The sequence below is a fragment of the Octopus sinensis genome, linkage group LG10 (genome assembly GCF_006345805.1).
Source record: "Octopus sinensis linkage group LG10, ASM634580v1, whole genome shotgun sequence".
Taxonomy (NCBI): Eukaryota; Metazoa; Mollusca; class Cephalopoda; order Octopoda; family Octopodidae; genus Octopus; species Octopus sinensis.
In genome coordinates this window covers 75,136,362-75,162,174 of record NC_043006.1, presented here as the reverse complement: position 1 = coordinate 75,162,174, position 25,813 = coordinate 75,136,362, and the positions used below count along the sequence as shown (strand labels likewise).

The following is a 25,813-nucleotide window of genomic DNA, read 5'->3' as shown; positions in this document are numbered from 1 at the left end:
AGCAACTTGGAACATACACTCAGTTTATGGGAAAGAATGCTTGAATAAAAGAACTTGCAGAACATGGTTTGCAAAATTCAGAAGTGGAGATTTCAGCCTTGAAGATGATGATCGAACAGGACATCCAGTTGAGTTTGATGATAAGCTCCTTGAGGCATTACTTGAAGAAAATCCTGCATGATCAAATGAAGGATTGGCAATAAAGCTTAGCTCAAACCATACAACTGTTCATCATCATCTTCAACAGCTTGGAAGGGTTCCTAAACTTGGAAAATGATGCCTCGCGAATTGTCCGAAAACAACTGCAAATCCCGAGTTGACATCTGCTTTTCTCTCCATTCTCACGAACTCATTTCACCCTTTTTGGATAGACTTGTGACTGGTGATGAAAAATGGATCTTCTATCGAAATGTTAAATGTCGTAAACAGTGGCTTGGTAAAAGGGAAAAAACTCAACCACAACCAAGAAGGAAACTTCATGGGAAAAAGATTTCTCTCTCTATCTGGTAGGATTACAAAAGAGTATTTCAATTTGAATTGTCACTAATGCAGCAATAAATGCTCAAGTCTACTGTCAGAAATTAGAGCATTTGAACCAAGCTTTGAAGAAAAAAAGACCCACTTTAGTGAATCGAAAAGGAGTGTTGTTTCATCAGGACAATGCGCAACCCCACACTGCAAAGATCAAATCACAGTAAATAGAAGAGCTTGGTTGGGAAAAAATTCCTCATCCACCTTATTCTCCCGACCTTGCTCCTTCAGACTACCATTTGTTTCGTAGTGTAAAGAATCATTTGGGGGCAAAGGAGTCAGCAGAGGTTTGCCATTACCTTCTGCCGGAGCCGCGTCGAGCTTAGGTGTTTCACTCAGAAACACGGTCTGAGGTTCGAACCCGTGATCCCTCGACCACGAATCCACTGCTCTAAGCACTAGGCCATGTGCCTCAACATATATATATATATATATATTATATGTTTGTATATATTTATGTATATATGTATAAACGTATGTGTGTATATATATATGTGTGTGTGTGTGTAATATAAATGGATATATATGTATGCATATATACATATGTATATATGCTTATATAGATACACACACACACACACACACACACACACACACACACACACACATGCACCATCATAAATACAGATATATGAAATGAAATCTATATGTAATATCTACAATATATCTTATTACTTTAGGAATGTTAATGACACAAAACCACTTAATATATTGAGATAGAGTTAATTAGATTGTGTGTACATCTAAATATGCTGAAAGTAAACCAATGTATATAAACATTTTGATATTTGATATACAATATATATATACATATATATATATATTTTTTGCAAAATATATATATATATACATACATATATATATATATTTTGCAAAAGGGCAAAAGCTCACTCGATCTCGATTTTCTGTAGATGCACACCCAAGGCTGACCCATGCCTTCTTAGTCAAATTAGTTGATGGAAGCAAACTGCATACCACACCATGGTACACTTCTGTAACTGAAGCAAAAAAGCGGGATGAAAAACATATATATATATATATATATATATATATATATATATATATATATATATATATATATATCCCATAAGCAAGCTGAGGTCAAAACTGACATTTCAGAGTCCTTCGCTTTGAAACCAAGAGTTTTACATTGATGGGATTAAAAAGCTTGTAAATAGATGGAAGGAAGTCATAAATAATCAGGGAAAATATATTGAGGATTAAATTTCAATTAAATATAACATTTGACCACTTGTTTTCTTTATTCAAAATCCAGGCAGGGCTTATGGGATATATATATATATATATATATATATATATATATATATATATATATATATATGTTTTTCATCCCGCTTTTTTGCTTCAGTTACAGAAGTGTACCATGGTGTGGTATGCAGTTTGCTTCCATCAACTAATTTGACTAAGAAGGCATGGGTCAGCCTTGGGTGTGCATCTACAGAAAATCGAGATCGAGTGAGCTTTTGCCCTTTTGCAAAATATATATATATATGTATGTATATATATATATATATTTTGCAAAAAATATATATATATATGTATATATATATTGTATATCAAATATCAAAATGTTTATATACATTGGTTTACTTTCAGCATATTTAGATGTACACACAATCTAATTAACTCTATCTCAATATATTAAGTGGTTTTGTGTCATTAACATTCCTAAAGTAATAAGATATATTGTAGATATTACATATAGATTTCATTTCATATATCTGTATTTATGATGGTGCAGGTGTGTGTGTGTGTGTGTGTGTGCGTGTGAGTGTGCGTGTGTGTATCTATATAAACATATATACATATGTATATATGCATACATATATATCCATTTATATTACACACACACACATATATATATATACATATATATATATATTTTTTGCAAAATATATATATATATACATACATATATATATATATTTTGCAAAAGGGCAAAAGCTCACTCGATCTCGATTTTCTGTAGATGCACACCCAAGGCTGACCCATGCCTTCTTAGTCAAATTAGTTGATGGAAGCAAACTGCATACCACACCATGGTACACTTCTGTAACTGAAGCAAAAAAGCGGGATAAAAACATATATATATATATATAATATATATATATATATATATATATATTATATATATATATATATCCCATAAGCAAGCTGAGGTCAAAACTGACATTTCAGAGTCCTTCGCTTTGAAACCAAGAGTTTTACATTGATGGGATTAAAAAGCTTGGAAATAGATGGAAGGAAGTCATAAATAATCAGGGAAAATATATTGAGGATTAAATTTCAATTAAATATAACATTTGACCACTTGTTTTCTTTATTCAAAATCCAGGCAGGGCTTATGGGATATATATATATATATATATATATATATATATATATATATATATATATATGTTTTTATCCCGCTTTTTTGCTTCAGTTACAGAAGTGTACCATGGTGTGGTATGCAGTTTGCTTCCATCAACTAATTTGACTAAGAAGGCATGGGTCAGCCTTGGGTGTGCATCTACAGAAAATCGAGATCGAGTGAGCTTTTGCCCTTTTGCAAAATATATATATATGTATGTATGTATATATATATTTTGCAAAAAATATATATATATATGTATATATATTGTATATCAAATATCAAAATGTTTATATACATTGGTTTACTTTCAGCATATTTAGATGTACACACAATCTAATTAACTCTATCTCAATATATTAAGTGGTTTTGTGTCATTAACATTCCTAAAGTAATAAGATATATTGTAGATATTACATATAGATTTCATTTCATATATCTGTATTTATGCATGTGTAGGTGTGTGTGTGTGTGTGTGTGTGTGTGTGTGTGTATCTATATAAGCATATATACATATGTATATATGCATACATATATATCCATTTATATTACACACACACACATATATATATATACACATACGTTTATACATATATACATAAATATATACAAACATATAATATATATATATATATATGTTGAGGCACATGGCCTAGTGGTTAGAGCAGTGGATTCGTGGTCGAGGGATCACGGGTTCGAACCTCAGACCGTGTTTCTGAGTGAAACACCTAAGCTCGACGCGGCTCCGGCAGAAGGTAATGGCAAACCTCTGCTGACTCCTTTGCCACAACTTTCTCTCACTCTTTGATCCTGCATCTTGCAGCTCACCTGTGACGGACCGCCGTCCCATCCAGGTGGGGAACCTATACACCAAGGAAACCATTAAACCAGGCTTGGCTCAAAAAGGAACAAACAACAACAACAATATATATATATATGTGTATGTGTGTGTGCACACACACACACACACATACACAGAATTTGTTAAAGCAGATTTTCTGTGATCGAATACCCTTCACCTGTCTCCGAACAAGGTCCCCATTACTGGAAATCAATGACATTGCTTGTATGAAGATGACACTCATTTACAATTTACAATAACCATACTATGCATTATACTTGAGCTATTGAAAAAGCAATAATAAAAGAAAAAATGCATAAACTATATTACTGAGTTTGGAGTACAAAAGATGATGTGAGTTGCATTCATCATCCTCACCATCATCATCATCATTATCTTCATCGTTTAATGTTCGCTTTCCATGCTGGGATGGGTTAGACAGTTTGACTGAGGACTGGTAAGCCAGGAAACTGCACCAGGCTCCAGTCTAATCTGGCAATGTTTCTACAGCTGGATGCCCTTCCTAACACCAACCACTCTGAGAGTGTATTGAGTGCCTTTTACGTGTCAGTGGCACGGGGTCCAGTCAAGCTACATTGGCATCAACCATGCTTGAATGGTGCTTTTTACATGCCAACGGCACTGGAGCCAGTCATGCAGCACTGGCATCAACCATGCTCAAATGGTGCTTTTTACACGCCACCAGCACAGGTGCCAGTCAGGCGGCACTGGCATTATAGTTGAGATTACATTGTACTGAAATTACCATCATCATTATCATTTAACATCTGTTTTCCTATGATGTCATGAGTTGAACTGTTTGACAGGAGGTGGCCAGCCGAAGATTTGCCCACACTCAAATTGTCTATCTTGGAGTGATTTCTATGGGTGAATACCTTTGCTACTGCTAACCACTTTATAGTGTACTGGGTGCTTATTAAGTGGCACGAGTACAGACTTATGTAATACTGGCATGAGTGCTTTTATGCAGCACCAGTATGGGGAAATGTATATAAGGGGTTGCTGAAAAGTTCCTGGCTCTAAAGGTAGCATGGAAAGCCTGGCTGGAGGCCCAAACTTCCGGGTTCTTTTGGAGGAATTAGAAAAACTGAAGGAGCACTGCAGCAAGTGTGTGAATCTGAGAGAGGAATATGTTAAATAAAATCATAATTACCTGATCCTTCTGTATCTTTTCACCCAAAGCCAAGAACTTTCCAGAACCCCATCATATATAGTAATTATCCCTTTATCAAAGCCTAGTAAATAAGCCTGTAAGTTGTTATTGTTATTGTTGTTGTTGTTGGTGGTGGTGTTACTGCTGCTGTTGTTATTGTTGGTCTCAAAGACATTCTAGCTATGACCATCCTGTCGTTTTCTCAGACAGTGCACCCATAACCACCTTATCTAGACTGTCCTTTTCATTTAAGATTATAAATGTGATCTGAAGAAGATTTGGTTGCTATTTCTAGCAGGTTGAGCGACCACATAGATTCCCTCACCCACTTGATAAAATAAGATTAACCGTCTGATGCGGCCTTCTCCAATATGCTATAAAGTGTGATATGAAAATTTGTCAGCTATTTTTAGCAGACTACTGTAACCATATACGGGCACACTGTCTCCTTCTTTCACTCTCTCTCTCTCTCTCTCTCTATCTATCTATCTATCTTCCCTCTCTCTCTGTCTACCTATTCCCCTTCTCTCTCTCTCTCTCCTTGACTCTCAGTAAAATAAGTTTAACTGGGTCCAAAGTGTCCTTTTCTAGGATGCTAAAATGTGATCTGAGAAAGATTTGGCTGTTCTTTTTAGCAAGCTAATGCAACTACTTAGTGGCTCTCACTGGCTCAATAAAATATACTTCACTGGGTCCAATACATGCTTCTTTACTAAAATGCTTAAGTGGGAATTGAGGAAGAATTGGCTGCTATTTTCTATATCTAGCAGTTTAATACAACCATATATAGTCACTCACTTATTGGTTTGATAAAATACATTTAACTAAGTTCAATGTGTCCTTCTTCTTCTATGGTGTTGAAGTGAGATTTAACCCTTTAGCATTTAAACAGGCCATATTCTGGCTCCAAAATATTCTACTTATTTGTGTTCAAACTGGCCAGATCAAGCCTCTCACACCTATCCTACATTGTCACTCTAGAAATAAACAATCACACCATCGAAATCCCTATGCTACAGGACAAGGCCTGATTAATTCAAAATAATGCACAGGAGTGGATGTGTGGTAAGTAGCTTGCTTACCAATCACATGGTTCCAAGTTCAGTCCCACTGCGTGGCACCTTGGGCAAGTGTCTTCTACTAAAGCCTTGAGCCAACCAAAGATTTGTGAATGAATTAGGTCAACAGAAACTGAAAAGAAGCCCGTCGTATAAATGTATGTATATATATGTATGTGTGTGTGTGTCTGTGTTTGTTCTCCCCAACATCGCTTGATGACCGATGCTGGTGTGTTTACGACCCCGTAACATTAGCAGTTCAGCAAAAGAGACCGATAGAATAAGTACTAGGCTTACAAAGAATAAGTCCTAGAGTCGATTTGCTCGACTAAAGGCGGTGCTCCAGCATGACCACAGTCAGATGATTGAACCAAATAAAAGAGTAAAAAGAGAGTATGCATAAGCATTAAGATTGACAGATTAATCTGAACACTAAAGGATTAAGGAAGATTTGGTTGTTATTTCTAACAGGTCGAGCAGCCCTGGCTCAATAAAATAAGGTTGAGTCCAATGTATCCACCACAAGGTCCAGTCATTATTGTAATATGGTGGGTTGAGACCCTAAATGAACTTGAGAGTACAAGCTCCTGATAGGACCTCCCATGCTGGGTAGGTCGAAATATAGAAGCCAAACTAATATAGACTACCCTGTCCAAGAGGTAAAAATGGGTTTGCATAGGGTCACCATCATTACCTAGATAAAAAAGCTAAGGTACAGAAGCATCGATGATACTTCATATCCTACAAGACATTGGTAGGAAAGTTTTCCTTCGGGGACAAAACTGAAAAGACAGTCCCAGAGCTAAAAACAGTGAAGTAACATTGATGATGGCCTATGCTCAATAGGGAATGAAGAACTAAAGTAAGCAAATCAAATGTATCCTTATTTTAAGATTCTAAAGTGAGAGATGAGGACGATTTGGTTGCTATTTCTAGCAATTTGAATGACCATGTAAGCACTGTCTTATTGGCTCATTTAGTGACGCTGGATGGCGACCGCAGCAGAAGCAGGGAAAGTGGACTCAGTGAGAGCAACAACAGTTGAGAAAGCATTGATTGTGTTTACAAAGGAAAAAGAGAATAGTCAGCTAGTTCACAAGATCAGGAACTTTTGTAGAACTGAAGCATAATAACAGAGGAAGGCAGCATTTTTGGCAGCAGACCAAATGTTATTTATATAGAGTGTTAGGCCATGAAAATTCCGACAATTGGATGGTCCACCATTGTTTTGCTTCCGGTTTGTTGTCTGTCCTTTTTGTTTTTTATTTTGCTTTCTTTGGTTTTTTTTAGTAAACTATTTGCCGTTGAGCAGTTTATTATCAACTCAGAGATCTTGTGTTAAGAATGTGAAAATTGTTTGAACTGTTTTTCGCTTAGCATTGAACAGAGAACAGAGACAGGCTTACTAGGATCTCAGTGATGTCCTTCCTTCCTTCCTTTTATCGCTATTTGTATACACAGCTGACATTTCAGCATGGCAGAAGGATTCTACAAGAATTTCAAATGTCTGCACATACGTGTGTGTGTGTGTGTGTGTGGTGTGTGTGTGTGTGGTGTGTGTGTGTGTGTGTGCATGTGTGCTTATGACTGAGTATGTATGTGTATGTAAGTGTGTGTGTGTATGAATATCAATATACATATAAATACACACATGCACACACACACACACACGTATATATATATGGTTATATATGTATATAGCTGTATATACATACATATATATATATGGATATATGCATACATATATATACATGTATACATATACATTTATAGGTATATTTGCGTGTGTGTGTGCATGTGTGCTTATGACTGAGTGTGTATGTGTATGTAAGTGTGTGTGTGTATGAATATCAATATACATATAAATACACACATGCACACACACACACACGTATATATATATGGGAATATATGGGTATATAGATGTATATACATACATATATATGGATATATGCATGCGTATATATATATACATGTATACATATACATTTATAGGTATATTTGCGTGTGTGTGTGTGTGAGTGTGTGCATGTGTGCTTATGACTGAGTGTGTATGTGTATGTACGTGTGTGTGTGTGTGTATGAATATCAATATACATATAAATACACACATGCACACACACACACACACACGTATATATATATGGGTATATACGTATATAGATGTATATACATACATATATATGGATATATGCATGCATATATATATATATATACATGTATACATATACATTTATAGCTATATTTGTGTGTGTGTGTCAGTGTATATATATATAATGGGTATACATGGGTATATGCATATATATATATATGATATATATACACACATATGGATATATGTATGCATATATATATATACATATGTATACATATACATTTATAACTATATATATATGTGTGTGTGTGTGTGGATATATATAAATATGTGGAGATATATATTTATATATATGTGTGTGTGTGTGGATATATATAAATATAGACATATGTATATTCATACATACATATATATATTCATATAAATAGTTATACATATACTTATTTATATACATATATATGCATGTGCATATATATGTGTGTGCATGTGTACATGTGAGTGTACGTGTGTGTGTGTGTGTGTATCAGTAAAAGGTTATAGATTATTGATAAGTAAATGCTTGCCTGTTGGATGGATAGACGGATGGATGGATAGACGGATGGATGGCCACTTTTATATTAAATGCACCAGAACAGAAAAACAAGGAAAAAAAAATAAAAACAAAAATGGATCTGGTAAACTTATCAAATAACACACAAAACAAATGATAAAGGCAAAAAAAAAATCAATTTTGTGCAGCAGAACACTAAATTAATTATACATTTCCAAAATAACAATGAAGAGGAAAACCACAAATACAAAACAAAAAAATATTCGATATAAAAATACATAAATAAAAAGAGAAGAAAACATATGATGGCATTCTCTTTTACAGCTCAGAACATCATAAACACTTCTTTTGAAGGAGCCTTTATGTGGTCACTCAGACTGCTAGAAATGGTAGCCAAATCTCTCTTAACACTAGAAGTACCAATATTTCTTACTTTTTATCAGGACTTTTAGACTTTTAGACCAGCATTGAAAATCTTTATTTAATACAATTTATTTTAGATAGAAGCTATGGCAGAAACGTTAGCACATCTGCCGCTATGTTCTGAGTTCAAATACTGCCGAAGTTGACTTTGTCTTTCATCCTTTCGAGGTCAATTAAATAAGAACCAGTTACGCACTGGGGTCGATATAATCAACTTAATCCGTTTGTCTGTCTTTGTTTGTCCCCTCTGTGTGTAGCCCCTTGTGGGCAGTAAAGAAATAAGATATAAGTTAATGCAGTGAATTTGAAAATATAGTCTGTTAGCTTTTACGTACATACAAAAAGTAAATATATATACACATAGGCACAGGAATGGCTGTTTGGTAAGCAGCTTGCTTCCTAACTGCATGGTTCCAGGTTCAGTCCCACTGCGTGGCGCCTTGGGCAAGTGTCAACTACTATAGCCTCGGGCCAACTAAAGATTTGTGAGAGGTTTTGGTAGATAGAAACTGAAAGAAGCCCATCGTATGTATGTGTGTCTGTGTGTGTGTATGTGTGTATGTATGTAGGTAGGTATGTGGGTATGTAGGTAGGTAGGTGGGTATGTAGGTATGTATGTATGTATGATGTATGTATGTATGTATGTATGTATTTGTGTCTGTTTGTCCCATTACCATCGCTTGACAACTGATGTTGCTGTGCTTACGTCCCCGTAACATAACAGTTCAGCAAAAGAAACCGATAGAATAAGTACCAGGGTTACAAAGAATAAGTCTAGGGTTAGATTTCTTCGGCTAAAAAGGTGGTGCTCCAGCATGGCCACAGTCAAAATGACTAAAACAAGTAAAAGTGTAAAACATGAAATGATGCTCATGACTGCACATTCAATATGGTCGTAGGCATTAAAAAGTAAAAGGCAAAAGCGGTCATAAATGACCGCTCAGTACTTCTAGTATTAAGGCAGATCCTGGTGACATAAAATATATGGATTTTCTATAAATTTCAATGATGAGTATAGATCTATCCTCATTCATCACAGGGGTTAGGTTCAAAATATCAGTGATAAACGAATCATCTCAACAAAGTGAAAATTGAATGAATGGTAGATTACTTGACACCAAACTCATGGCCTACAGTAAAGAAACTTCTACCATTGTGTATCTTCTTGACTATCTCTACCTTTTCCTGCTACAAATACACTTGTTTGTATTGTTTGTTAAGATCAGGTACCTATTTCTTTATTGCCCACAAGGGGCTAAACACAGAGGGGACAGATAAGGACAGACAAACGGATTAAGTCGATTATATCGACCCCAGTGCGTAACTGGTACTTATTTAATCGACCCCAAAAGGATGAAAGGCAAAGTCGACCTCGGCAGAATTTGAACTCAGAACGTAGCGGCAGACAAAATACCGCTAAGCACTTCGCCCGACATGCTAACGTTTCTGCCAGCTCGCCGTTAAGATCAGGTACTTTCATATGCCTCTTATTCCCTGGTCTTGTGTTGATGGTTACGAGTACAGAGCTCCACAGCATGATCACGTAAATGCAGGCGATAGTCAATGCATTCTGGTCAAGGGGACACATTTTTTGCTATACAAACAGAATCTTCAACTGATCACTGACCCATGTTATCACAGAACAAACCACAATAAGTGTAACACAGTTCATGGTTGAGCTTACCCTGTTATCCTGGATCAGTGATAAATGAATCAGTGACAAACAAGGCTATGTATCAGTTGCTTGATCAAAAGAACTAGCTCCTCATTGAATTAGTGTATATGGCTAAGTATTCCAAAGCACATGTACTCTTAATGTAATGCTCAAGCAGAATCAGTACAGCACAGTTTGATAAGGCTGAGCTTTTTGATTGTAGGTGTAAATCAAACCCAACACTCACAAGGCTTGCATCTATCTGACACTATAATAAACAAAACTTGTCCAAGATACCATGCTCTGGGATGGAACCAAGGACCTCATAACAGCAAACAGACGTCTTAACCACTTGACTATGCCAGGTCTGAATATACCTCGATGTCTACCATGCATCCGTCCATTTTCACCACCCACTATTCCTGGGAGGGCCATGGGCAGAGAGTCCTGAGGCACTTCCTCTGTAGAGTCCTATTAGAAGCAACATCATTGAACTTTCTAATTAGAGTTCTAAGCACGAACAGCTGAGACAATGGATATAATCCACCCACCCAGCTAAAAGAGACATGTAGAATAAAGTGAATTGTGGTTCCCAGCCAGGGCTGTGGAATCAAAACAAAAAAACTTCAACTCGAACTCTGACTCTGACTCCTGTGATATTGGCACCTCCGACTCTGACTCTGACTCTGATTCCAACTCTGACTCCAATTTCAATTCTGACTCTGATTCCAACTCTGACTCCAATTCTGACTCTGACTCCAATTTATGTAATTAAGTGATTGTAATCTACACATCTCATAAAACATATGCATATGCTTGTACTTTCAGTGGGCCTATATGTTATAACTTGTTTATATTAAAGAATAAAGACATTGTGAGTCAGAATCAGACTCGGTATAGTTTTACTAACTCCAACTCCAACTCCAGCTACCCCTTAATTGTTTCCGACTTCAACTCTGACTCCACAACTCTAACTCTGACTCTACAGCCCTGTTCCCAGCACATAGAAAAATTGAAGGATTGGTCCAGTGGCTCCAAGTATTTAAAAATTTAATAAGATATGTGCTGTCACTAGCCATTACATAATTGAAGTGCTCCTAAGACATGTAACACAGCTCTTTCCCTTGTTCCTCAGCAACACTCACCTGCAGCACCGTTTTGAAGGATTTAGTCAAACAGATCAACTCCAGTACTCTTTTTGCCAAGCCACTAAGTTATGAGAAGGCAAACAAACCAACACCAGTAGTCAAGTAGAGGGTAAAAGGACACACAAACCCATCACACACACCCACGCGTGTGTGTGTGATTGGTTTGTAGTGGTGAAATATATAGTCAGTACAAAGTGTTGATGTGGCTGCATGTGTGTTACTACAACAGTTCATAAAGAGATCATCATCATCATCGTTTAATATCTGCTTTCCATGCTAGCATGGGCTGGACAATTTGACTGAAGACTGGCGAACCAGATGGCTGCACCAGGCTCCAATCTTGATCTGGCAGAGTTTCTACAGCTGGATACCCTTCCAAACGCCAAACGCCAACCACTCTGAGAGTGTAAGTGAAGAATAAATTCAAGACTTATATATTTACTACATAAACATATATTTTATTTACTGGTCGATAATGATACATAGAATCAAAATGTAGAATCTAGTTGAATGAAGTAATCTATGCAAGAAAGTTCAGAGATAGAAAATGTAGAAATAACAGCTAAGTGGTGGTTTTCAGTCATGTGGCATTGAAAAATAGACGGACATACCAATGACGTGAATGGCTCTAAGTCTAATTGACTAAGAAGCGAAGAGCAGGGTGAGCAAGCTATTTTTATTAATGGAACACTAGAAGTTCTAGAAACTTCCAAGAGAAATACTAAGCTACTTGAATAATTAAGAATCACGTCTCATGACATAGATGCTTCGAGAAACTTAGTAAAGGGAGGTTACTCTATAATCTTTCTTGCGAGGGAGATCATTCAACTATTTAGCTACGTAGACCACTACAGGTTCTACATAGTTTCCGCTTACCAAATTCTCTCAAAAGGCATTAGTGAGCCTGGAACTATAATAAAAAACACTTGCCCAAGGAGTTGCACAGTGGGACTGAACCTGAAACCAAAGCATGGTTCTTAACCACAGAGCCATGCCTACAACCAGGCCCTATAATTGTAATTCTCAGCTGGTATGTCAACTGAAGGCTCAGAAAGCTAAGATGTGTCTGTTACTATGTGCCAGACAAAAGAGCCAACTTAAATCCTAACTGAAACCCAATGTCGAACAGACAGCCTTCGATCAATGGGAATGCAGTGTATTACCCTTTAAAATATACATAACTGCAATAATATCATTGTTGAATGATCATTATTCTTGCTGGCAACTATACAAAGTTTGCTTGTGGTACTCAAAAAAAAAAAAAGAAAAAATCAATGGAATATCGTTTTTTTCTTCGTCATTTGAGCACCAAATTTTCTATGCCCAAATGGGCCAGATACAATTTGTTGAGGTGAATTTTCTAGAGCTGGATGCCTTTCCTGTTGCCAACCTTCACCTGTTTCCAAGGGAGGTAATATTTCCCCATGACCAAACATGCTTCCATGTAAGATTAGAAAAGAACACCACTTGCATGACGGTCACACTCATTTACAACTGTTACAGGATGTCAGGGCAGGGAGACAGTAACACACATGTACACACACACACAGACATGCACACACACACATATGCATGTGCACATACTCTTTTATTTGTTTCAGCTATTTGACTGTGGCCATGCTGGAGCACCGCCTTTAGTAATGATGATGGTAGTGGTGGTGGTGGTGTGGTGGTGGTGGTGGTGTGGTGGTGGTGGTGGTGTGGTGGTGGTGGTGGTGGTGATGGTGGTGGTGGTGGTGGTACTGGCAAATGAAAATTTAATAAGATACAAAGAAAATTAATAACACACAAATCCTATAGAAAATATGACAAAAATATCTAATATAGAAACTACTAAATATATGAAAAAACCTAAAAACCTAAAAACAAAAATAAACGACCTCTTACTAATGCATGAAGCTAGCCAAATATTCGATATAACCAAACAACTAAGACTACATATTATTACTACAACACACGACCCCACAAACACTGCCAATAATAATAATAATAATAATTCTTTCTGCTATAGGTACAAGGCCTGAAATTTGAAGGGAGGGGGTAAGTTGATTACATCGACCCCAGTGTGTAACTGGTACTTATTTAATCAACCTTGAAAGGATGAAAGGCAAAGTCAACCTAGGTGGAATTTGAACTAAGAACACAGTGGCAGATGATATACCACTAAGTATTTTGCCCAGTGTGCTAACGGTTCTGCCAGCTCGCTGCCTATAACAATAACAATAGTAATAATAATAATAATAATAATCCTTTCTTCTATAGGCACAGTTGTAGTAGTAGTAGTAGTAGTGTTGGCAGTGGTAGTTCAAATATGAACCTGACAAAGGAGGTACCTTTGAAGCATACTACAGAAGATACAAGCAAATCTCCGAGAAAACATGTAAAGATTGGGACGATGAGATGAAAATGTGCTTAATCTTGAGAAAACCAGCAGCAACAGAACATGAACGATACAGTAATTATGTACTCCCAAGAAAACCGGACGTAAACTTTAATGACAGAACAGATACATTGTGTAAAATTTTTAGTGAAAAAAGTTCATTGTTCTACACATGTTGGAAGTGTCTGAACATAAAGAAAACCAACGATGAGGACTACATCACAGATGCAGAAGGCCAACATTTTTGGAGGAGTGGTAAGTCGATTACATTGACCCAGTGCTCAACTGGTGTTTCTTTTATTTTATCGACCCCAAAAGGATGAAAGGCAAAGTTGGCCTGAGCAGAATTTGAACTCAGAGCCCTAATAATAATAATAATAATAATAATAATAATAATAATAATAATAATAATAATAATAATAAATGCCCTGATGCAGTACCAGGCAGTGGCTCTCATGGCTTCTGATCTTAACTGATTGGAAGTGTTATCATGTACATTGTTTTGTCTTGGTATAAAAGATGGGCTACAGCAAATATTCTGCTCAATACCACAGATTTGCTTGTCAGTTGTTTGACCTTAACCAGTTGAGCATGTCCCTTAGTGGCTGACGATATGTGCATCTCTGATCATGAGCAGAAGTAGTGGGGGAGCATCATAGCCATGTGTTGAGAGGGATTCTTTGGGGTTTGAATAATTCACCTCTGGAAACATGGGTGGTTCTTTCAACATCCTTAAACAACCCTTATTCAGGGACCTTTTGAGCGGGATGGGCTACTCAACCTGAAGAAAATTCTAACTGGGCCCCACCTGCAAGGTCATATGCCATTTATCTTGATATGAGAGCACCATGTCGCGCACATATGGTTGTGATGCATGTGTCTAGTGTACCCTTATCAGACGGGTAGTCATGATGGGTATATTGGGCTTCGTATATTTTACCCCAGTGTCACTTTGATGGCATGAACTGCTCTCTCACTCAATAATAATGATAATAATAATCCTTTCTACTATAGGCACAAGGCATGAAATTTTGGGGGAGGGGACAAGTCAATTTCATCAACCCCAATGTTTCACTGGCGCTTAATTTATTAACCCCAAGAGGATGAAAGGCAAAGATGCCCTCAGCAGAATTTGAACTCAGAACATAGATGGGTGAAATACCACTAAGCATTTCATCCAGCATGCTAACAATACTGTCAGCTTACTGCAGCAGCAGCAGCAGCAGCAGCAATAATAATAATAATAATAATAATAATCATAATAATAATCTTTTCTACACTAGGCACAAGGCCCGAAAATTGTGAGGAGCTGGGGGCCAGTCGATTAGATCAATCCCTGCACACAACTGGTACTTTATTGACCCCGAAAAGATGAAAGGCAAAGTCGACCTTGGTAGAATTTGAACTCAGAACATAAATATTAATAATAATAATAATAAATACAGTCGCAACGGCAGAAGTGGTGGTGATGGTTGCGGTGGTGGGGGGCAGCGGCAGCAGCAGCAGCAGCAGCAGCAGCAGCAGTAGTAGTAGTAGTGTACCGTTTCACCTTGATGGTTCAAATATCTCCTGATTGTCGCCCCCGTTACCTAACCAGAACTATATAATACCAAAATAATCAAACAATGAGAGAATTTACAGGAGCTGCAGATCAATAACAAAAAAAAAAATAAATAAATTAAAAAAAAGTCAATAACGTCTCCTGAGAATGTGTTAAGTTCAAAGAAAAAGATAATAATCCTAATCAATAACATTATGGTTGAATGATGATATGAGAAGTTGGAAATAATTTAACCCCAGAATTCTGGATTCAGAAAATAGATAAATAAATGAACAAATAAATAGCTTGAAGGAACTCAATTAAAAGTATTGACTTACAAAATTGACGACAAAAATATGTAAATTTGAACCAATAAGGGCGTGGCTTTGCAGTCATGTAACCTGCTAGAAATAGCAGCGAAACTGCTCTCGATTCACACAGTAGTCTTCAGAAAAAGAAACGACACATTAGGTAATGTTGAATCTGTGGAAATAATTTAACCCCAGAATTCTGGATTCAGAAAATAGATAAATAAATGAACAAATAAAGAACTTGAAGGAACTCAATTAAAAGTATTGACTTACAAAATTGACGACAAAAATATGTAAATTTGAACCAATAAGGGCGTGGCTTTGCAGTCATGTAACCTGCTAGAAATAGCAGCGAAACTGCTCTCGATTCACACAGTAGTCTTCAGAAAAAGAAACGACACATTAGGTAATGTTGAATCTGTGGAAATAATTTAACCCCAGAATTCTGGATTCAGAAAATAGATAAATAAATGAACAAATAAAGAACTTGAAGGAACTCAATTAAAAGTATTGACTTACAAAATGACGACAAAAATATGTAAATTTGAACCAATAAGGGCGTGGCTTTGCAGTCATGTAACCTGCTAGAAATAGCAGCGAAACTGCTCTCGATTCACACAGTAGTCTTCAGAAAAAGAAACGACACATTAGGTAATGTTGAATCTGTGGAAATAATTTAACCCCAGAATTCTGGATTCAGAAAATAGATAAATAAATGAACAAATAAAGAACTTGAAGGAACTCAATAAAAGTATTGACTTACAAAATTGACGACAAAAATATGTAAATTTGAACCAATAAGGGCGTGGCTTTGCAGTCATGTAACCTGCTAGAAATAGCAGCGAAACTGCTCTCGATTCACACAGTAGTCTTCAGAAAAAGAAACGACACATTAGGTAATGTTGAATCTGTGGAAATAATTTAACCCCAGAATTCTGGATTCAGAAAATAGATAAATAAATGAACAAATAAAGAACTTGAAGGAACTCAATTAAAAGTATTGACTTACAAAATTGACGACAAAAATATGTAAATTTGAACCAATAAGGGCGTGGCTTTGCAGTCATGTAACCTGCTAGAAATAGCAGCGAAACTGCTCTCGATTCACACAGTAGTCTTCAGAAAAAGAAACGACACATTAGGTAATGTTGAATCTGAGATATACTCTGTATGAAAAGAATATATATAAAGATAGATTTTCTGTCATGTGCCATAACTGGTGCTCTAAAATTATGACATGCAAAAATGATCTCAGCAGAATTTGAACACAGAACATAAAATGCTGGAAGAAATGACACAAAGATTTTTCTCCAATGCATTAACAATTCTACCTAATAATAATAATAATAATAATAGTAGTAGTAGTAGTAGTAGTAGTAGTAGTGGTAGTGGTAGTGGTAGTAGTAGTAGTAGTAGTAGTAGTGGTGGTGGTGGTGTGGTGGTGGTGGTGGTAGTAGTAGTAGTAGTAGTAGTAGTAGTAGTAGTAGTAGTAGTAGTAGTAGTAATAATTGCCCTAATGCAGTACCAGGCAGTGGCTCTCATGGCTTCTGGTCTTATCTGATTGGAAGTGTTATCATGCACATTGTTTTGTCTTGATATAAAAGATGGGCTGCAGCAAATATTCTGCTCAGTGCTACAGATTTGCTTGTCGGTTGTTTAACCTTAACCAATTGAGCATGTCTCTTGGTGCATCTCTGACCATGAGCAAGAGAGGTGGGTGAGCATCATGCCCATGTGTTCAAAGGAATTCTTTGGTGTTCGAATAATTCACCTCTGGAAACATGGGTGTTTCGTTCAACATCCTTAAACATCCCTTATTTAGGGACCTTTTGAGCAGGAAGGGCTACTCAACCAGAAGAAAATTCTAACTGGACTCCATCTGCAAGGTCATGTACTGTTTATCTTGATATGAGATCACCATGTTGCACATATATAGTTGTAATGCATAGGCCTGGTGTACCCTTATTGGACGGGTAGTCATGGTGGGTATACTGGGCTTCGTATATTTTACCCCAGAGTTACTTTAATGGCTCAATAATAACAATAATCCTTTCTACTAAAGGCACAAGACCTGAAATTTGGAGGAGGAGGATAGTTGATTACATTGACCCTAGCACTCAACTGGCACTTAATTTATTGACTCCAAAAGGATGAAAGGCAACTTCGGTGGAACATAGCAACAGGAGAAATACCACTAAGCATTTCACCCAGCGTGCTAGCAATTCTGCCAGCTCACCATCCTAATAATAATATTAATAATAATAACAAGAGCACTCAGAGTGCAAACCTCCTCCAAGGCAACACCAACGGTCTCTCAACGATTAGCCAGAGATGATTTTTAGAATGAGAATATCTGAAATAAACTTGACTGCTTTCACAAATGAGAATACTAAAAATGAACATGACTGCTTTCAAAAATTACATATAAAAACAGGAAAAATAATTAAGAATTCTTGTCTGGTACTGGATCAATCCAAAAATCTAATCAGTTTGTACCAGTCACGGGGCCAAACATCCCTGAAAGTTTCATCTGAATCCATTAAGCAGTTCTTGAGATATCATGTCTACAGATAAACAAACAAACAAACACAACTGAAAGCAATACCTTCACCTTCACTAAGGCAGAGTTAATAATATTTGTTTCAAATTTTATCACAAGGCCAGCAGTTTCAGGGGATGCATTAAGTCAATTACATTAACTGCAGTGCTCAACCGTTACTTATTTTATCGACCCCATGCCCTGATGCAATACCAAGCAGAGGTGAGTCATAATGGATATATTGGGCTTCGTATATTTGTACACCAACATCACTTTGATGCATGCACTGCTCTCAAATTCTTCAACAGCAGCAGCAACAACATTTCAAAATTTGGCACAAGGTCAGTAATTTGAAGAGGATAGAAAGGTCAATTACAACAAGTTCAGTACTTGACCAGTACTTAATTCATCATCCGCAAAAGGATGAAATATGAAGCTGACCTTGATTTACTCCCATCTTCATTTCTATAGGGAAGTAGCTTTTCTATAACAATAAGAACCCTGTTCTACTCTGGCTTCATCTCTTATACTTTGACCTCACATCTCCAAGCATAAAGCTGCCTTCCTCTCTGCTGTAATCCCACTCGGTCAGTCAAAGGGTATCTTAATCTTGCCGGCTGCATGGTAACTGCAGTTGTGTTGTGCAGTAAGGAAAGCATCCAATGCACTTAGTAAAGTGGTTGGCATTAGGAAAGGCATCCAGCCTTAGAAACCATGCCACATGTGACATTGGAGCCTGATGCAGTCTTTGGGCCCAACAGATCCTGTCAAACCATCCTGCACACGGAAGCATGGAACACAGATGTTAAAAGAAAATTACGATGATGATGATGATGATGATGATGATGACGACATGATGATGATGACAATGATGATGGGTGTAATGATAACGTGATTATGGTCTATGATATGATGACAATGCCAACAATGACAATGATGATGATGACGACGACGATAGTGATGATGATTATGATGATGATGACAATGACGATGACGACGACGATGGTGATGATGATTATGATAATGATGATGATGACGATGACGATGATAATGATAATGATGATCCTGACTGAACTGACTTTGATTATGAGACCTTCTTGATATCAGTGGGTGGCCTGGGATTTAACAACAACAACATCAACATTCCCCACCCCCCCTCATAAAAACACAAATGAAAAATTCAAAATGTCACCAATCTTTTGATGTGTAATTATCAAAAAATTTCAATGAATTTTCCGCATGAAGGAATAATAAACTTAACAACAAGCCTACAGAACCTCAATGTGGTTATTTGCTCCATTAGAAATAGCAGCTAAATCTCTCAAATCATATCTCACCTGCTTAGAGGTAAAAATGGACATATTGGACAATGTAGTTTTAGATATACAAACCACAGCTGAGATGGTCATGGCTGGAACACTTTTGATAAATAGTCTAATTAATGAGAAATGACCTGAGGGAGAAAAGAATTACAACCAGCTAAAAATAGCATCCAAATCTACTTCAGTCATACTTGATTTGTCTTAGCAAAGGAAGGTCACATTAGATAATGTAGTAATCAGTGATGTAGAAAAAGACAAGATGGCGAAAGAAAGAGAGGAAGGAGGAACAAATTAAGGAGTTTTTGATTTTAAGGAGAACTACATTTAAAATCAAAGAGAAACCCATCAGTAAAGAATAAACATTTTTTTATTATAAATCGTTCTAAGGTGACAAGTTGGCAGAATTGTTACTGTGAGGGTAAAGATCCCCTTCGGTCATGAATGACCACGGAGTTGCACCGAGAAAGTTCCCCTCTGAGGCACAAGTCCAGGCAAGGTTGTTTATAGAAGACCAGCAGTCACCCATGCATACCAGTTTCCCCTCTCCGTGCCACTGATGTTATCTAGAGGAAAGGCAAAGGCCAATACAGCTTGGCACAAGTGATGTTGCAACTCATTTCTACAGCTGAGTGAACTGGAGCAACACACAGCCCAGTCCGGGAATTGAACTTGCTACATCATGATTGTGAGCCTGACATTCTAACCACTGAGCCATGCACTTTACTATGAGGACAAAATGCTTAGAGGCATTTCTTCCCGTCTTTTCATTCTAAGTTCAAATGCTACTGAGATCAACTGCGCTTTTCATCCTTTCAGGGGTTGATAAAATAGATACTAGTTGACAGTTGGTGTTAATTTAATCAACCAGTATCATCATCATTTAACGTCCGCTTTCCATGCTAGCATGGGTTGGACGATTTGACTGAGGTCTGGCGAATAAGGTGGCTGCACCAGGCTCCAATCTGATCTAGCAAAATTTCTACAGCTGGATGCCCTTCCTAACACCAACCACTCCAAGAGTGTAGTGGGTGCTGGCAATGGCCAAGCTCAAATGGAGCTTTTTACATGCCACCTGCACAGGAGCCAGTCCAGCGGCACTGGCAATAACCTTGCTCAAATGTTTTTTTTTTTTTTAAACATTTCAGGGCTTGTGTCAGTAATAGAAAGAATTACAAATCATTCTTGTTTTCCCAGTCTATTACTTATAAGACTACCATGTATACAACATGTGTATATGCATGTCTGTGACCCCTACGTAAATCACATGTATTTAGCAAAGATTACTAAAGTGCTCAAAAAGCAGTTTGAAATAATACCTACATTTCATATCTGCACTAGACCTTCTTATTTCTTTATTGCCCACAAGGGGCTAAACATAGAGGGGATAAACATGGTCAGAAAAAGGGAATAAGTCGATTACATCGACCCCAGTGCATAACTGGTACTTAATTTATCGACCCCAAAAGGATGAAAGGCAAAGTCGACCTCGGCGGAATTTGAACTCAGAACGTAAAGACAGACGACATACCGCTAAGCATTTTGCCTGGGGTGCTAACGTTTCTGCTAACTCGCCGCCTGCACTAGACCTTCTACCAGTTGAAATGAACCCCACAGTTTTACACCTGGATTAGCTTTATTACCAATTGAAACAGGGGCCTGCATTTCACATTTATCCTGGACCTATTACTAACACATGAGGGTGTGTGTAATTTGTTGGAATGTGGTAATTATTTTTAGCAGAAAAAGTGACCACATAACAGCTTCTTAATTGGGTAAGAGGTGTGTGTGTGTGTGTGTGTGTGTGTGTGTGTGTGTTGTGTGTGTGTGTGTGTGTGTGTGTGTGTATGCATGTGTGTGTGTGTGTGCATGCATGTGTGTGTATGTATGTATATTTTGATTCTTTTAACTCTTTTACTTGCTTCAGTCATTTGACAGCAGCCATGCTGGAGCACTATCTTAAAGGGTTTTAGTCAAGGAAATCAACCCTAGGACTTATTCTTTGTAAGCCTTGTACTTATTCTATCAGTCTCTTTTGCCAAACTGCTAGCTTACAGGGGCATAAACACACCAACATCGATTGTCAAGCGATGGTGAAGGGACAAACACAAACGCAAAGACACACACACACACACACACACACACATATATATATGACGGCTTCTTCCCGTTTCTACCTATCAAGTTCACTCACAAGGCTTTGGTTGGTCCAAGGCTATAGTAGATGACACTTGTTTAAGGCGCCACACAGTGAAACTGAACCTGGAACCATGTGGTTGGGAAGCAAGCTTCTTGCCATACAGCCATGCCTGTATGTATATTCCAGATAAAATATTATTCTGATTGTATGTTTCTCCTCTTTCAAAAGAAAATGTACACTACAAAACTCCAGCAGATAAAAAAAAACTGAGGTAAGAGACATCTGGTGAGTTTTTAAAACCAACCAATCAATTCTCACTTTTAAGTACCAAAGATCTAGTGGTCTATCCACATGTTCAGCTTAACATTCAGATTAAGATTTATGTTAATTACATTAGTTAATTATGTACATTATCAACCATCAACCTTAATAAATTTCCTGCTAGTAATTTTTTGTTTATACTATTCATAAAAATATACATTCTTCTTAACTCTAGCAATCAAAAGGTAGGGTGAATGTAAACCTGATGAGCTTTTATAAAAAACACAAACTAGTTGGCCAATTTTCACTTTTCAGTGCTACATAACATTGTGGTTCATCTCCAGACACCCCTGCCACTAAAACCAAACCTTCCACATTCCATTAATACACCACCATCACCTGTACCCCCATCTATCACTACCACCACTATTTTTTTTTTTTTATGATCTACATTACTATAAACAGGCTGTCAAGATTTAAATGGCATTCATTCAGTCAACTAATGATTTAATTTGTCACTCAATGTTTGTTTAACCACCTCCCTTCTCCTCACCATGCCAACCTACTTACCACATCCTAGACTTCAGGCTTTCAGGTAGACCTACCAATTGTGTTTTGCAATCTCCTCTCATCTTGTTCCAGCCCTACTGTGTCACCCCCCAACCCGATCCATCATGTTGGGTGGGAAGCATGGTCTAGTTGTTAGGGGGTTGCACTCACAACCACAAGATCATGGTTTCAGTTCCTGGACAAGGTGGAAAGTATGTTGTGCTCTTGAGCAAAACCTTTCATTTCATGTTGCTCCAGTTCACTCAGCTGTTAGTGAGAAACCCTGTAACAAACTGGCATCCCATTCAGAGGAAAATATTATGATCATATACACACTGTTCCTCTTATCATATGAGTGAGCAAATCAATGTGTGCATCTTGGAGTGCAAACAGTCACAGCAGACAACATCTAGTTTAAAAGAAGTAAATGAAGGAAGCATCATGGCAAATCAGTTTCTGTGGTCTAAAGCAGTGGTCCTCAAACTAAGAAATAACACCAAGCTTCCAACTCCAAGCCCATCCATACATCCCAAATACTAGAGAAATATTTAGCCACCCAACTTCCTTCACAGCCCTATGGTCCAAGCTTCAATCTCACTGCATAGCACTTAAGTCATTTGTCACAGTGTCAAGTTGACTGACTTGTGGAAGAAATTAGGTACATGGAAAATGGAAACTGTGTATGAACCCATCATGTCTGTGTGTATGTATGTGTGTATATGTGCATGAGTGTATTTTTATGTCAGTGTAGAGTGGAAAATGTGAGATTCAAGTAGGAACACCTTATAGTATTCATGCCTGAATCTAAGTTATCTCCCCTCACAAAATGCCCAATTTATATTTTCTTTGGCAGAATTTGAACTCAGAATGTAAAGATGGATCAAATACTACTAATCATTTCACCCAGTAAGCTAACAATTGTGCCGGCATGATGCCTGAAAAAAATAGTTTAAATATCAACTTGCAATTCTGACCCAAGGCCAGCAATTGCGGGGCAGGAAGTAAGTCAGTCACATCAACCCCTGTATCCAACTGGTACTTGTTTTACTGACCCCAAAAGGATGAAAGGCAAAGTCATACCTTGGTGGATTTTGACCTCAAAATGTAAAGACGGACAAAATGCAGCTAAGTGTTTTGCCTGGTGTGCCACCTTAAATAGTTCAATAGTGCTGGAAGACCCTATATCTGGCAACTAGACTCAGCACCATGACACACAAGCAGGAGAACCCAATCATGGCTATCAGACACCTGCAAAGTTCATCTCCAAATCACAGGCCTCAACAACACTTTTTAGGTTGAGACCATCTAGCTGACCATGCAAGGTAGCCATATACTTCTAAACCACCAAAACTACCAAACGAAAAGGCAAGGTTCAATATATGCTGGTCCCTGTTTCTCACCTGGCGTTGACATCAGAAATCAAAACCCTAGAACAGATACTACTAAGCATCATATCAGGTGCACCAGCACTTCTGTCAATCCACTCCTATAAACTAGTGTTTCAGTTGTCGACACCAAAATGAGCGAGAGGATAAGTTGACCTGGGTGGGATTTTGAGTCAAAGCATGATTTGAACTCAGAAGGGAGAAAGGAGCAGCAGCAAATACCACAAGGAATTCTGTCCAACATTGCAATGTTCTTAGAAGGATTCTGTAATTTCACTATACATAAACACGTAAATAATATTTTATATACATATATCTATATATGTGTATGTGTGTGTGTACATATACATACAAATACAAGCCCATATGTTCCTGCGCACATTTGTGTGGGTGTGTGTGCATGTGTGTGTGTGTGTGTACGTGTATGTGTGTGGCTTACTCCAGTTAATTCTTGCACTTAATGGACTTCCTGACTAGAATGCCATTACATTCTTTCGACACCTACTAATTACATTGATTACACAGTACTGAATTCTTACACACACACACACACACACACACACACACACACACACACACACACACACACACACACACACACACACACACGGATTTACTTCTTATATTCTGATCAGTCAACTGACTTCAAGAAAACCATGACCATCAATTAACACTTTGTGTGTGTGTCTGTATGTGCGTGTGTGTGTGTTTATTTATAAAATGATATATATGTATATATATATACATATATACACATGTATATATATATATATATATATATTATATATATATATATATAGATGATATACATATAGAGAGACATAAAATGATTATATATACATGTGTATATATATATATATATGTATATATATATATATGTATATATATGTATATATATATATATATATATATATATATATATATATATATATGTATCTGCGATGAGGGATCAGTTTCTGACTGAAGAATGAAGGCTTTGAATGACCCGTTTGTCTTTTTGTTCGTCCCTTCGTGTATTTCACGTTATTTATTTATGTAAAGGTTCATTATATATATATATATGTACATATATATTTATGTGTGTCTTTGTGTCTGTGTTTGTCACCCCCCTCCCCGACCATTACTTGACAACCAATATTGGTGTGTTTATATCCCCATAACTTAGCAGTTCAGCAAAAGAGACCACTAGAATAAGAACTATGCTTACAAAGAATAAGTACTGGGGATCAATTTCTTTGACTAAAAACCCCTTTAGGGCAGAGCTCCAGCATGGCTGCAATCAAGTGACTGAAACAATTAAAAAAGAATAAAAGAATAACAGAATATACTTGAGTAAAGATTCAAGCTTTTCAGACCATTTTCTAAGGCTGAATTTAATAGGGTCAACTTTTATGTGGACACTACTTAATCAGGAACTGAAATTCATGTTTAGTCTTTTAAAATTCAGATTACTCAATCAAGTGTAATACTCTTTTACTCTTTTACTTGCTTCAGTCATTTGACTGCGGCCATGCTGGAGCACCACCTTTTGTCGAGCAAAT

The 25,813-nt window shown here is 37.2% G+C and overlaps 1 protein-coding gene across 2 annotated transcripts in view; it reads right to left on the bottom strand.

Moving 5' to 3' along the window:
• LOC115216820 (solute carrier family 12 member 2) overlaps positions 1–25,813 on the bottom strand; it is a 371,203-nt gene that overhangs the window by 321,454 nt on the left and 23,936 nt on the right. The window lies entirely within an intron of this gene.